The sequence below is a fragment of the Mytilus edulis genome, chromosome 10 (genome assembly GCF_963676685.1).
Source record: "Mytilus edulis chromosome 10, xbMytEdul2.2, whole genome shotgun sequence".
NCBI classification, from domain to species: Eukaryota; Metazoa; Mollusca; class Bivalvia; order Mytilida; family Mytilidae; genus Mytilus; species Mytilus edulis.
The window spans coordinates 28,160,345-28,173,410 of record NC_092353.1 but is presented as its reverse complement, the minus strand read 5'-3'; the positions used below and the strand labels follow the sequence as shown (position 1 = coordinate 28,173,410).

Genomic DNA, 13,066 nt, shown 5'->3' with positions numbered 1-13,066 from the left:
CTTATCACAAAATTTGCACATTTTATCAAAAATCTAGACCTTGTTTTCTGGTATTTTAAAATCCAAAATGGAGGAAGACACCCTATCTACCTTAATGAGTTATTTGTCAACAGACTCACTTGAACTATAGTAAAACTTGATTGACTCATTCTGTAAAGACAACTGGACAAATTGACCACTTCACTTGGGCAAAAATATGTGGAAGTTTGATTTGACAAAAAAAAAACAAACAAAAAAACCCTCCTAATTCTTTTATATCATAAAACTTGTCAACTATAGTAAATCTTGATTGACTAATACTGTAAAAATAACTGAACAAATTGACCACTTCACTTGGGTAGATATATAGAGATGATTGCTTTTGACAGAAAAAATAGAACAAATACCTCTTTAAATTCTTTTAGACTTTGATATTTAATTACTGTACCATATACTTTTATTTGCATCATCTCTAATGTTCACACTGATTTCTGTCAAATTTTGTGGTTTGTACACAGCAAGATGCTAATTGTATTACATACTTCATTGAAATCAAAAATTGCAAAATTTATGTTTTACTTATTGTCGACAGAGATATGTTTCGCCTTTATGTTATTTTGATAGTATAAATTGCAACTACTTGATATTAACTATGTAAACATTCAAAGTAGATGAAAGGCACATCATCACATGTATTTGCTATTCTAGACATATTGCATTATCATCCAAACCAAACATGGCATAAGTTAGTGTCTGAGCTTCTACAAGTATGTGTTTTGCTTAGGGATGATCACCTGTCTTATGACCAAATTAACTTAGCCTTTAGATGTCTTTTGTATAAATGTATTGTTTGGTTGCTCTGTCATTAGAATTCACACACTCAACGTTTCTTTTTATTCCTATTCAATCTGTAACCATCACAAGACATGACAAACCAAAGAAACTTTAGGGATAAATACCAACTTCAAACCTAACTCAATTAATCTTACGTATTTTTCTTTCTCCTTTTGTTTCCGTAACATCATTTATATTCAATCCATGAAACAATTCTATATAACTCACAACAAGTTTAATTTAAGTATTGTTAATCAAAATAAAGACAAGTGATGCCTACAGAATATAATGAGGGTTTATTTGGTATCCTACACATATATCAAGACAAACTTTGACAAGCCCTTATTATTTCAATTTGTTTATTGTCCAATATCAATAATATTCTTAATCATTCTGGATGCCATTTGCTTTCTAAGTTGTATCAGGTCATGACAGTTGTCTGTCTTAGGAAGTCTGAAACCAGGCTATGACACTTAACATTTTATAACAAGGCTATTGCTGCTTGTGTGTTGAGGCCTGTTGCTGCCTAATATTAACATATATCCCCACACATACTTTTATTCATGTTCATTGAATGATAACATTACGGTATTCTGCTATCAAAACATGACAAACAAGAATGTGTCCCATGAGTACACGGATGCCCCATCCGCACTATCATTTTCTATGTTCAATGGACCATGAAAATGGGGGAAAATCTCTAATTTGGCATTAAAATTAGAAAGATCATACCATAGGGAACATGTTTACTAAGTTTCAGTTTGATTGGACTTCAACTTCATCCAAAACTACCTTGACCAAAAACTTTAACCTGAACTTTACACTATCATTTTCTATGTTCAGAGGATCATTAAAATGGGATAAAATCTCTAACTTGGCATTAAAATTAGAGAAATCATATCATAGGGAACATGTTTACTAAGTTTCAAGTTGATTGGACTTCAACTTCATCAAAAACTACCTTGACCAAAAACTTTAACCTGAAGCGGGACGAACGGACGGACAGACAGACGGATGCACAGACCAGAAAATGATAATGCCCATAAATGGGGCATAATAAACACAATTCAGTTTTGAAACTAGAGGGTCTAAACAGCCTGTGTCGCTCACCTTGGTTTTTGTGCATATTAAACAAAGGACACATGACAAAATTGTGTTTTGGTGTTGGTGATGTGTTTGCAGATCTTACTTCACTGGACATTCTTGCTGCTTACAGTTATCTCTATCTATAATTAATTTGGCCAAGAAGTGACAGTTGAAAACAATTTGTAAAAATGTACACAAAATTAACAAAACTTACAAAAATTGTTAAAAATTGACTATAAAGGGCTATAACTCATTAAGGGGTCAATTGACCATTTTAGTCATGTTGACTTATTTGTAGTTCTTACTTTGCTGTACATTATTGCTGTTTACAGTTTATCTCTATCTATAATAATATTCAAGATAATAACAAAAAACTGCAAAATTTCCTTAAAATTACTAATTCGGGGGCAGCAACCCTGGACAACGGGTTGTCTGATTTGTCTGAAAATTTCAGGGCAGATAGATCTTGACCTGATAAACAATTTTTTTCCCATGTCAGATTTGCTCTAAATGCTTTGGTTTCAGAGATATAAGCCAAAATCTACATTTTACCCCTATGTTCTATTGTTAGCTATGGCGGCCATCTTGGTTGGTTGGCCGGGTCAACGGACACATTTTTAAAACTAAATACCCTAGTGATGATTGTGGCGAAGTTTGGTTAAACTTGGCCCAGTAGTTTCAGAGGAGAAGATTTTTGTAAAAGTTAACGACGCCGGACGACTACGGACAACGCCGGACGCCAGAAGCCAAGTGATGAGAAAAGCAAACTTGGCCCTTTGGGCCAGGTGAGCTAAAAATCAACAACAAAAAATCACAAACATTTCTTCTATTCCAAAATTATAAATAATAGTTAAACGTATAGATTATGGTAAAATATGTGATTCTTATATTTATAAGACAGCAATTCATGAACATACTGAACAAAAAAACATCTAAATATAAAATTTGAGGCAATTCTTATATTTTGAATATGGATTTAAAAAGTTTCGTATTTCAACTTCACATTTACTTTATGGTTCAAATTATCAGGATTTTCATAATAAACAAGTTATCAGTAAATGCTGGATCTTGCTAACATACTTTTAGTGATATAAAAAATTTATTCTCTGCAATGAAAAGATCCTACAATGATTGCGCACATTTGTGAAATATCTGTCAGACTAGCATGATAGTTAGACAACCATGATACACCTACAAAAAAGACTTATCCGATGAAATCAAATAAAGTACCCTTATATCAGCACATCATTTCAAAATGTAGACATTTTATTACCAAGACAAAAGTTCTAAAAGTACCGTCATAAATATCTCTTTGTTAAATCTGTACAGAAGTTGTTCCCTGCAGTAAATTCAAGGAGAAACAGTTGTATCTCCAGCAATCTGTACTGCTTTCATGTACCAATTCTCAGGACAATAAGTCAATTTTCTTTCTTAATACAATTTCAGTGGATTGCTGATTTCAATACAGACTTCTATTGCTCAGAATTTAATTTAAAATTCTATACAAATTCCTTCAACTAAACAAAAGTTTTCCAATATGGTCTATAGCATGGTAGTAATTTTGTTTCAAGGATTTTAAAACTATATCATGCAGTCTATTGGTTTTTATCAACATATTCTGTATTAAACTTGTTATTTACATGCAGTTGTTACAATTATATATCTGTAAAGTTGCATGTCTAAGTTTGGTCTACATTCAAAGTTTTCTATAATTATAACAGACATGCAACCAATTTCCTGACACTTTATGCAGTGAAATAGTCAGGTTAAATACATGATTTTAAAGGTATCTCGCTAGAGCTGTCAAACACACCTAATAATTGAGAAAGAGAGAGTTGTCAGCAGTGGTTCACGTACAGGGAATTCCAATTTGAACAAATATAAAATTAAATAGCTTTTATATAAAAAAAAATATCTGATCTGATCATGCATCATAGGACATATATGCACTCAATTACAAAGTTGATGTTGTAACAGTAAAACAAATGTTATGTGTAATTGGATGATTCAAAAATTAGGTTGTGATGATTACATTTTGGGGGAATAAAAACATCCACTGCATCAAAAGATTGCAGTTTTATTACTACCCGGTAAGAATGTTTCACTGTACTTCTGCAACTGTCATCTTGAAAGTTGTACATTAACAAATGAGGTAATGAAATTGGAACACAACATATTCTGTTATGATTGCTTCACTGTACTTCTGCAACTGTCATTTTAAAAGTTTACACTAACAAGGGAGATAATCAGCAGATGTAATAACAGTATAATATGTTAAAATGATGTAAAACATTCCTATACAAACAGAATTACACCTGTAACATCTGTGAGAATGATTAATTTTGAATTAATATCATATTAACAGTTCTGCCAATATTTATCATTCTATTAACAAGTATAAGCTACAGGTGTTCTAAATCAGGTAACGAAGGAAAATTATTTGAAATCTTCAATAATTTTTATCGAGAATTTTACATCTGTGGTAACCGATCATCAAATAGAAGATTTGCAAAAAATTTAATTACACTAGGTCTGTTTAGATTTTTAGCCAAGACAGAAAACAAATAATTTTCTTCTTTATCAAAGAAAAAGGAAATGAATGTTTATTTGTTTATTATCAATACTAATGTAATTTTCAGCTGGATATATCTACCAGAATCAACAATTTGCTGTACTTTTGCATTCTATTCTGTTTTCAATGTCTGTAAGACTAAAGATAGAAAGAGAAGTGATTGAAAGATAAACAGACAACATTTCACAATAGATAATGTTAGATCATTTTATTTTTTATACTTCAAATCTTTCCATCTAATTTTTGGCTGCTTTTTCTCAAATGAATCAGATCTATCACAGGTATTTGTCTTTGAAATTTTTTAAAGACTATATTTAGAAAACATTTTTTTTTTTCAGAGACCATTGACTATGAGATTTATATAGTAAAGAAATTGTCCAAACAGTGCTGGTTTCATTTCATAAGTTCATAGTAAGTGCAAAAATACAAGAACTTCTATCAATGCTACTATAAAAATAATATGATAATAATCTGGAAATCTGCTGCTTAATTCTGGTAAGGATCCATTTTTTTTTCAAGAGGATTTACTTTAGACAATCCTATATATCAGATGATGGAAGTAATATATCTCCATGATCTCATCTGCATTTTCATTATAAAGTTTTTTTGCACTTCATAATTAGGGTCAATTCCAATATAGTACTTTAATAAATAATTTCTCAACATGTGGCCATTGTTTTTTCAATATGTTTGATGCAATTTCATTTGAATGCATTGTTTGGGTACCATTTATTGATAAAAGTATGTCATTTTCCAAACCTAAAATTTTGGAGTGTTTTTGAAAATATTCACCGAACTAAATAAGATTCTGATACAGTAAATTATATATACATGTAACAATGTCTGTAGGATAAAATATCAATTAAGCAATTTTCCTCCAATGAAGATTTCTCAACTTTTCACAAACTGACAATGATGAAGCATTGGTGCTGAAAATATTTTCATATTTGCTGAAAATTTTCATACATGTAAAAATAATAATTAAGGATATGAATACATTTATGAAACTTTAACTGAAGTTATAAATTCAATAAGGAAGATTGTACTTTCTATTCATAGCAATAAGAAAGTCTTTTTGAAATAATAAATGCCCAAATATTTTAGATCTATTTATCTATCAGTAAGCCAAAAATAATAATTTCATATAACATCTTCAATTACTTTATCTGAGAAGATTTTGATTGTCTTTATTTTTTCTCTATTAGAGAATCTGTCACTTTTATTTCAAAGTATCTATAAAACCAGGTGCTCCGCAGGGCGCAGCTTTATACGACCGCTGATGTCGATTCCTGAACCATTGGGGCAAGTATGAACACAATATTCAAGCTTGATACAGCTCTGAATTTGGATTGTGATCAATTTTTTTTACATAATATGAGTTTCTGACACATAACAAATGTCAAGATCTTACAAATCTATTGTGCAATTAAAGATTTCTACTTCTAACTTTTCAAAAATTTGGAAAAAAAAATTGAAAACTACTACCTCCCCCCCTTTTTTTGCAATTAGTCCAAAACCTGACATTCCTTTATACATAATTATCTGAACATACCTAACATTGTATGCTGAATGTTTCTGAATTACCTCCCTTACATTGCTTTTAAATTGTCGTAATTGTCCATTGACCAGAAAAACCTAGTTTTACCCCCTTTTTTTCCCCCTAATTCCAAAATTTTTTGAGCCATAACCCCCCAAATTCAATACTAACCATCTCTTCATGGTATGCAAACTAGTAGAATAATTTCAGAGAGATTCATACACTTAAACACAAGTTATTGTTTAAAAACTGCAAAAAAGCTCATTTAGGTCCCCCTTTTTGGCCCCTAATTACTTAACCATTGGGACCATAACCCCTAAAATCAATCCCCACTTTCCTTAGTGATATTAACCCTTCTAGTAAAAATTTATAGAGATCCATCCACTAATACTAAAGTTATTGTCTGGAAACTAAATGCATCTTCGGATGACGACGACGACGACGACAACATAGCATTATACGACGCAAAATATTTTTGCTGTTGTGTAATTAATAAAAAAAATCAGCAAATTCAGTGATGAAAAAAATACTCTTAATAAAATAGTTGTTAATTTTTGTTGTACTCATTAACTTTCCCTCCTAGTACAAAGTTCCTCAGAGGTCTTGGAGCAGTTGTTGTAATAACTCTTGTCATACTTAATTTTTAAGCATGAAATAGACAATGAGGCTTAAATAGTTCTCCATTTTACTGATGAAACTAATCCTAGAGTAATTAACTATCTTGTAAAGAAATTAGCCAAAAACCATTTATTTTTAATTAGAACCTTTCTCTTTTTTTATGAGACATAATTCCCAAAACTTATCATTATAACCTGTGTAAGCAATTAACAAATATCTATCATAACGAAATAAAAATATCCATCAACGAAAAAGCATCAAAAATGCATCAAAATATGATCCATATTGACAGAAGATATGTTTTGTAAGTCAACGGCAACAAAAAAGTGTTGAAAACTTAATTTGACGAACATTATAACACTGGTAAGTACCGGTAAGTACCGCTCAAATCACACAGGATAAGATCAGCTCTTCCTGAATTCTTAAAGAACAGATGCATATTTTCTACTCAACTGAAGATGTTCTTAAATTTTATTATCTCTTTCATTATGACCATTCACTTGAAATATTGTTTGGTTTTATTTAGGAAATACTTTATTTATACAGACTAGTTCAATTGTTTGTTGATGCTAATACAATACCTTCACAATATTAACTAACATTTTCAAGTGGCTCCAATGCTGTCTGAACCAGTGTTTTGTTTCTCATGCATAATGCCTATACAATTACAAAATAATTTATTTTAAATTAAGAAACTTTTGCATGCATTTTTATTGGGATTTTAAAAAAATAGACAAAAAATAGGAATTTATTTTTTATTATATTTTTCAAAACAAAAACAAAAAATTCTGTGACCAGCGATTTTTTTTCATTTTGCAATACTTTTTTCCTACCAATTTTAACAATTATAAAAACATCGCAAAACGTTTTTGAATTCACAACCTTTAAACCTTTTTCAAATGGCTAATTTAATGCTTGAATATATTATAGTTTTAAACATCAAGTTAATAAAATTATGGTCAAAGAATTTCTAGAATGCACAAAAATAATGGAATAAATGTTAACATGTACATTAACCTGAGAAAACTGGTTTCGAGGGGATATTTATGGCCTATTCTGCATTTTTTTATTTGCTGGCACTGGTGTGGATATTACATTTTTGGCCAATTATAGGGGTCAGTCGGTTCCCTCCATCAATGCTAATTATCTTAACAAAGCATATTATATCCATGAAAGACTTCAATTACAAACAAGATTACCTCAGATATGACTTGACTATTGAATTTCTTCCATGAGTTGACCAGTGGGCTATTTCATGGCCCTTTAACTCCCCCGAGGTGAACTAATAATTATATACTTAATAGAACTATAAGAAGATCAATTCTTATTCTGGATCATGACTAAATTACAAATAGTTTTTAAGGAAAGGCCATGTTCCACAAGGAGTCCTAGCTGTCACTACATATAAAATATAGGGATAGTCTGGGGACACTGTAAATTCTATCATCGGATGACAGCAAATTATTAAAATACATTTGATTATGTTCTTGATGCAATTTTGAAAATCTATGTGACTTCTTTTAAACTTAATTAAGACAGCAGTGGTCATTATCACATTAAAGCAACTAATTATGGCAATCTGAATCTTGGAATGGAGACAAAGACGAATCATCAACAATGAACAACTGATCATCTCATCTTTAGGCACAAAATGCACCTATGTTTAACCATTTTTACAAGTGCACAAGAACCCTCCCCCTTTCCCCTTGATAATTAAATTGTTATTTTCAAATTAAAGCCGTCTTTTTAACGATTTTGATGCCATTATGGTTTCATGATTTTCAGAACTCAGATGCAACACATTGGCATAACGAAATAAATTTAAGTGTAATTAAACTTGAGAATTCTGAGTCTTGCCATGGAATAAATTGTCATCCTCAAGCCACGTCTCCCTTGTCAAATTCAAAACTTGATTCATCTTTGCACTTTTCTTTTTAAGTTAATCAATGACTACGCATACATTAAGAATTCAAATAAACGTCAACTGATTGAAAAAGTATAAATTTTTAAAGAATAGGAGAGAAAGCAATGAATGATCAAAGAATTTCCCATGTTAAGATTGAGAATTCACAGTGACAGTGAATTATACTGCTAGTGGCATAGCTTAATCATGCACCAATAATACAACAGGAAGCGCACTATGACAGATTTAAAATGAAGAACAAATAAGATGTCTGCTTTTGTCATTCTGAGTGTCAGTGATTTTTCCCCAATATAATTTGTAAATCACAGAGCTGACATTTGTCCTGTAATAACACACGAGATTTTTATAAATGTTGGCTATTTCCTAATATAAATGTATAGCATGTCTTTAATATCTACAAAACTTACAGATAAAATCAATGGTAACTAATATTAGAAAAGGGTCCCATTGGTCTGGGACACAATACATAGGCTGTAATTTTCTTCACTCCAATTGCATAATCTGATAACCATATTCCAGCCTTTGTCAATTTAGTTAATGGACAAAATTGTTTATGGCAAGTTATATTTATTAAATACTGTTGGATTACAATATCAGAAGTATCATCTAAGTGGTTTCAATTGAAGCAATCTTGCATAACAAAGCCTTAGTATGTGATATAATAGCAGTCCATTTCATTATAGAAATGATTCTTTAACAGATATTGACTGCAGTCTATAAAGATTACATGTATCTACTTTCATTTTAATACTTCAAATCAAAAGTAAAAATTTCCCATGGGTCAGATGTATTATGAATGCAGTGTAGAGAATAACACTCATAAACAAAGATTTAAAAGCAATAATATCAAAACTATGGTAGATCAAAATCAGATAAAACAAAATATCAAAATGTGGAATGAAGGTCAAAATGGGAAAGTAATCTATAAACCAAAAACTATAAGGGATAAGATATTACAATTTGGAAATTAGTATGGCGTTCATTATCACTGGACTAGTATATATTTGTTTAGGGGCCAGCTGAAGGACGCCTCCGGGTGCGGGAATTTCTCGCTACATTGAAGACCTGTTGGTGACCCTCTGCTGTTGTTTTTTATTTGGTCGGGTTGTTGTCTCTTTGACACATTCCCCATTTCCATTCTCAATTTTACACTACTTGTTGTTTTTCCATTTAACTTTATACATAATAGAAAAGAAAGGATAAGGGGTATCTATCAATGACACAAAACCAATACATTTACAGCAAAAAAACACACTTTATTGCTGTGCTTCATCTTAACATGAATGTTTCTACTGAAGTTTTGAAACATAATGCATGTGCCTTTCTGAGTGGGTATAATATTTAAGAATTGAATGCTTCTTTTTGTAAATTCATTGGGGTGTAAAAGCGTTGACAAAAGTACATTTTGTATGAAGCGCGGAAGCGCTTCAATCTAAAAATGTACGCACGGTCAACGCTTTTAAAACCCTATGAAGTTACAAAAAGAAGCATTCAATACTTATAATTACATTTTTTAGCTATGATCATGAAAACACGAATTTTATATTATTTTTTGTTTAATTCACCTGTGCACTTTATTGTGGGACCAAGTGTTATCATGGATGATAAGTTTTATTGAGTGATGCAATTGCTGAAGTAATAACATGTGATGTGCAATTAGCCAATCAGAATAAAGTATTAAAATAAAACATTCATCTAATGTAATTATATATATATAATTGCGCACCAAATAAATATCTTATATAAGAGGTGTGTTTATGAAAACACACTCAGATTCTTATCAAAGATCAAAATTCTTCAATATGAATGTCATTTAAATCAAAAATCTATTAGGAACCATTTAATTACACAACTTTTCCTGTATTTTATGATGATACTCTAATGTGCAGACAACTTCTACAATCTATAGATTGGCACTCATTTTCCAATAAAATGGAATTATTCTTATAACTTTCCCACTTCAATTTTTAAAGTGTTTTTCTGTCATTTTACCTTTCCATGGGCATAACTCCAAAACAATTTATTGAATAGAACAGAATTTTGATAACATAGGAATTTGTATAAAAGAGGGACAAAAGATACCAGAGCGACAGTTAAACTCATAAATCGAAAAAAAAAACTGACAACGCCTGGCTAAAAATGAAAAAGACAAACAGACAAACAATAGAACACATGACACAACATAGAAAACTGAAGAATAAGCAACACAAACCCCACCAAAAACTAGGGGTGATCTCAGGTGCTCCGGAAGGGTAAGCAGATCACATATATTATATAAAATATAAATCCTACATAAAAATCCATAAAGGTATATACAAACTAGCACTTACAATTTCTCACAAGACACCATTGTCATTAATACATTTGCACAATCCTTCAATATTTAATTGATGGATTGTGGTGCATCATTCCATGTTCAAAGCTCTTGGCTAAATGATGAAGCCCTTTTTTTTTGGTGGTGGACTGGTGGGGGTGGGGGGGGAATCCAAAGTACCATTTAATTCTCTAAAATACATGCAATCCTATTCGATTTAAATAGGAGTCCAACACACCTACCATGGAGCATTATTAAGTTTGAAATTACAACCTCAGTGTAATGACAGGTTTATAAACAAGTGATATCTTTTGAAGAGGTTGAAGAAACTAAGACATTCAAGCTAATGTATACATGTGAAAAAACAAATTGACAAGCTATGGCAAAAAACAAAATACCAGAAGAACTAAAAGAGAAACAGAGTTTCACCTATTCTTATATTCTGAAAAGAAATTTAAGGTCTACAAAACTGTAAACCATTTTTAAAACCAGATAAAAATTAAGATTTATCACTCACTCATTGACAGTGTATCTACATTTATTTTCCTCTTTCATGAATTTGAAGGAATATATAACAGAAAAACAAAGGTATTATGGGGCACAAATTCAGTACATGTAGAGCAAAAGAACACAGCAAGCAAAGGACCAGTTTGAGCTTTTATTGCTGTTCTTCATCTCAAAGTCATGAGGCCATCTAACACTAAGATATCATTGATAGAATTATTAAATTATCATTTATTTATTCTGTTTTCTTCTTACATTCCTCATTGAAATAATGATACTTCCCATATAAACATGTTAATGGAAATACCAAAAATATTTGAATTAGAATTTGAACCAAGTTTTGAACTAGTATCATTATATATAATCATTAAAATATATAAAATAAAAATTAAAAAAATAAAAGAAGAAATATTTTTTAGTCATTCTATGATATCTCTAAAGCTATTGGAAAGTTTATAACTCAGTGATCAAATAATAAACTTAATTCTCTATAATACCTGTAATTAAATCACTTACCTTACAGGTAATCCTACAAATCTCTAATTAACTAAAAACTTTACTAAAATCTTTCACCTCCCATGAAAAGCACTAATAGCTCTCTAAGACTCATCAACATTAATTTAGCAATATCTCACTGTCAGAACAAAAAATGATCATAGTTAATACTAAATTACAATATTCCACTCAGAAGAAAAGTTAACATCAGAGAGATTATCACTGTGGTAGTGATTTTATTCATCATTACCTAATGGTAGGGGATAAAAATCAGTAAAGTTGACAGTAAATTCCAATGACCTGTTACATATTCAATAAGGATTTATACAATATAAAATACACACGGGAATTCTGCTATAGCTTTCTGTGCTTTCAACTGATACTTGACACTAATGTATTTTGCATAAATAATTCTGTACTAATAACAAGGATCTTACAGTAAATTATTTTAATTTTTTACTGACATCATTTTCAAGGTTTTCAATTTTTTCTCTCCAGAAAATATAAAAAATAAATAATTGGAGAATGTGTCCATGGGATACAGATGATGCCCCTGTTTGAATATAATGTTATAAAGGGGCATAACTCAAAAAAAGGGTGAAAGTGACACCACAAATTTTGAACTTGATATGAGTTTTGTGGTGATGAGATGAGTGTGTATAAGTTTTATAACATTTGGTAAAGGCAATCTGATGTTAGAGAACCAAAACTATTTTTTAATTTTGGGATGTATGGATGGACAATTAGGGTGTTACACATATGACCCCTCTGCCATGGAAGGGGCAAACAAATATTGGGGCCGTTTGGATATACGCCTGAGGCGGCCTATGGTTACCCATAGGTACCTATCGTTTGATATTTTATACACAAAATATCAAACCATAGGCCGCCTCAGGCGTATATCCAAACACACCCAATATGTTTGACATTGTATTTCAGAAAAGTGTACTAGAAGAGAGTATTGAATTATTTTATAGGAACTTTTATAATTGATAGAACTAAATTAGATGACATACCTTAGTAGATGGCTATTTAGCTTATTAAAGGTTAACTGTTTTTAAGTACAATACTTAGTGGCAGATACTTAACTTTTTAATATTTAGATGTTTCAGTTGAAAATTATTGATCTAATCATAGATTAAAGATGGGTGAACATATTATAGAACATTATCCTTGATTTGTGAAGTCACAAATCTTAAACTT

The 13,066-nt window shown here is 30.7% G+C and overlaps 1 protein-coding gene across 11 annotated transcripts in view; it reads right to left on the bottom strand.

Moving 5' to 3' along the window:
* LOC139490796 (suppressor of lurcher protein 1-like) overlaps window positions 1-13,066 on the bottom strand; it is a 387,332-nt gene that overhangs the window by 113,557 nt on the left and 260,709 nt on the right. For 2 of the 11 annotated variants that reach the window (XM_071277833.1, XM_071277838.1), the window contains exon 1: window positions 11,885-12,059. The exons of 8 other annotated variants lie outside the window; for them this stretch is intronic. The gene's annotated coding sequence lies outside the window, so the exon portion shown is untranslated. Of the gene's footprint in view, window positions 1-11,884; window positions 12,068-13,066 lie in introns of those variants that run through there. One more of the 11 variants, XM_071277840.1, reaches the window with a different exon arrangement.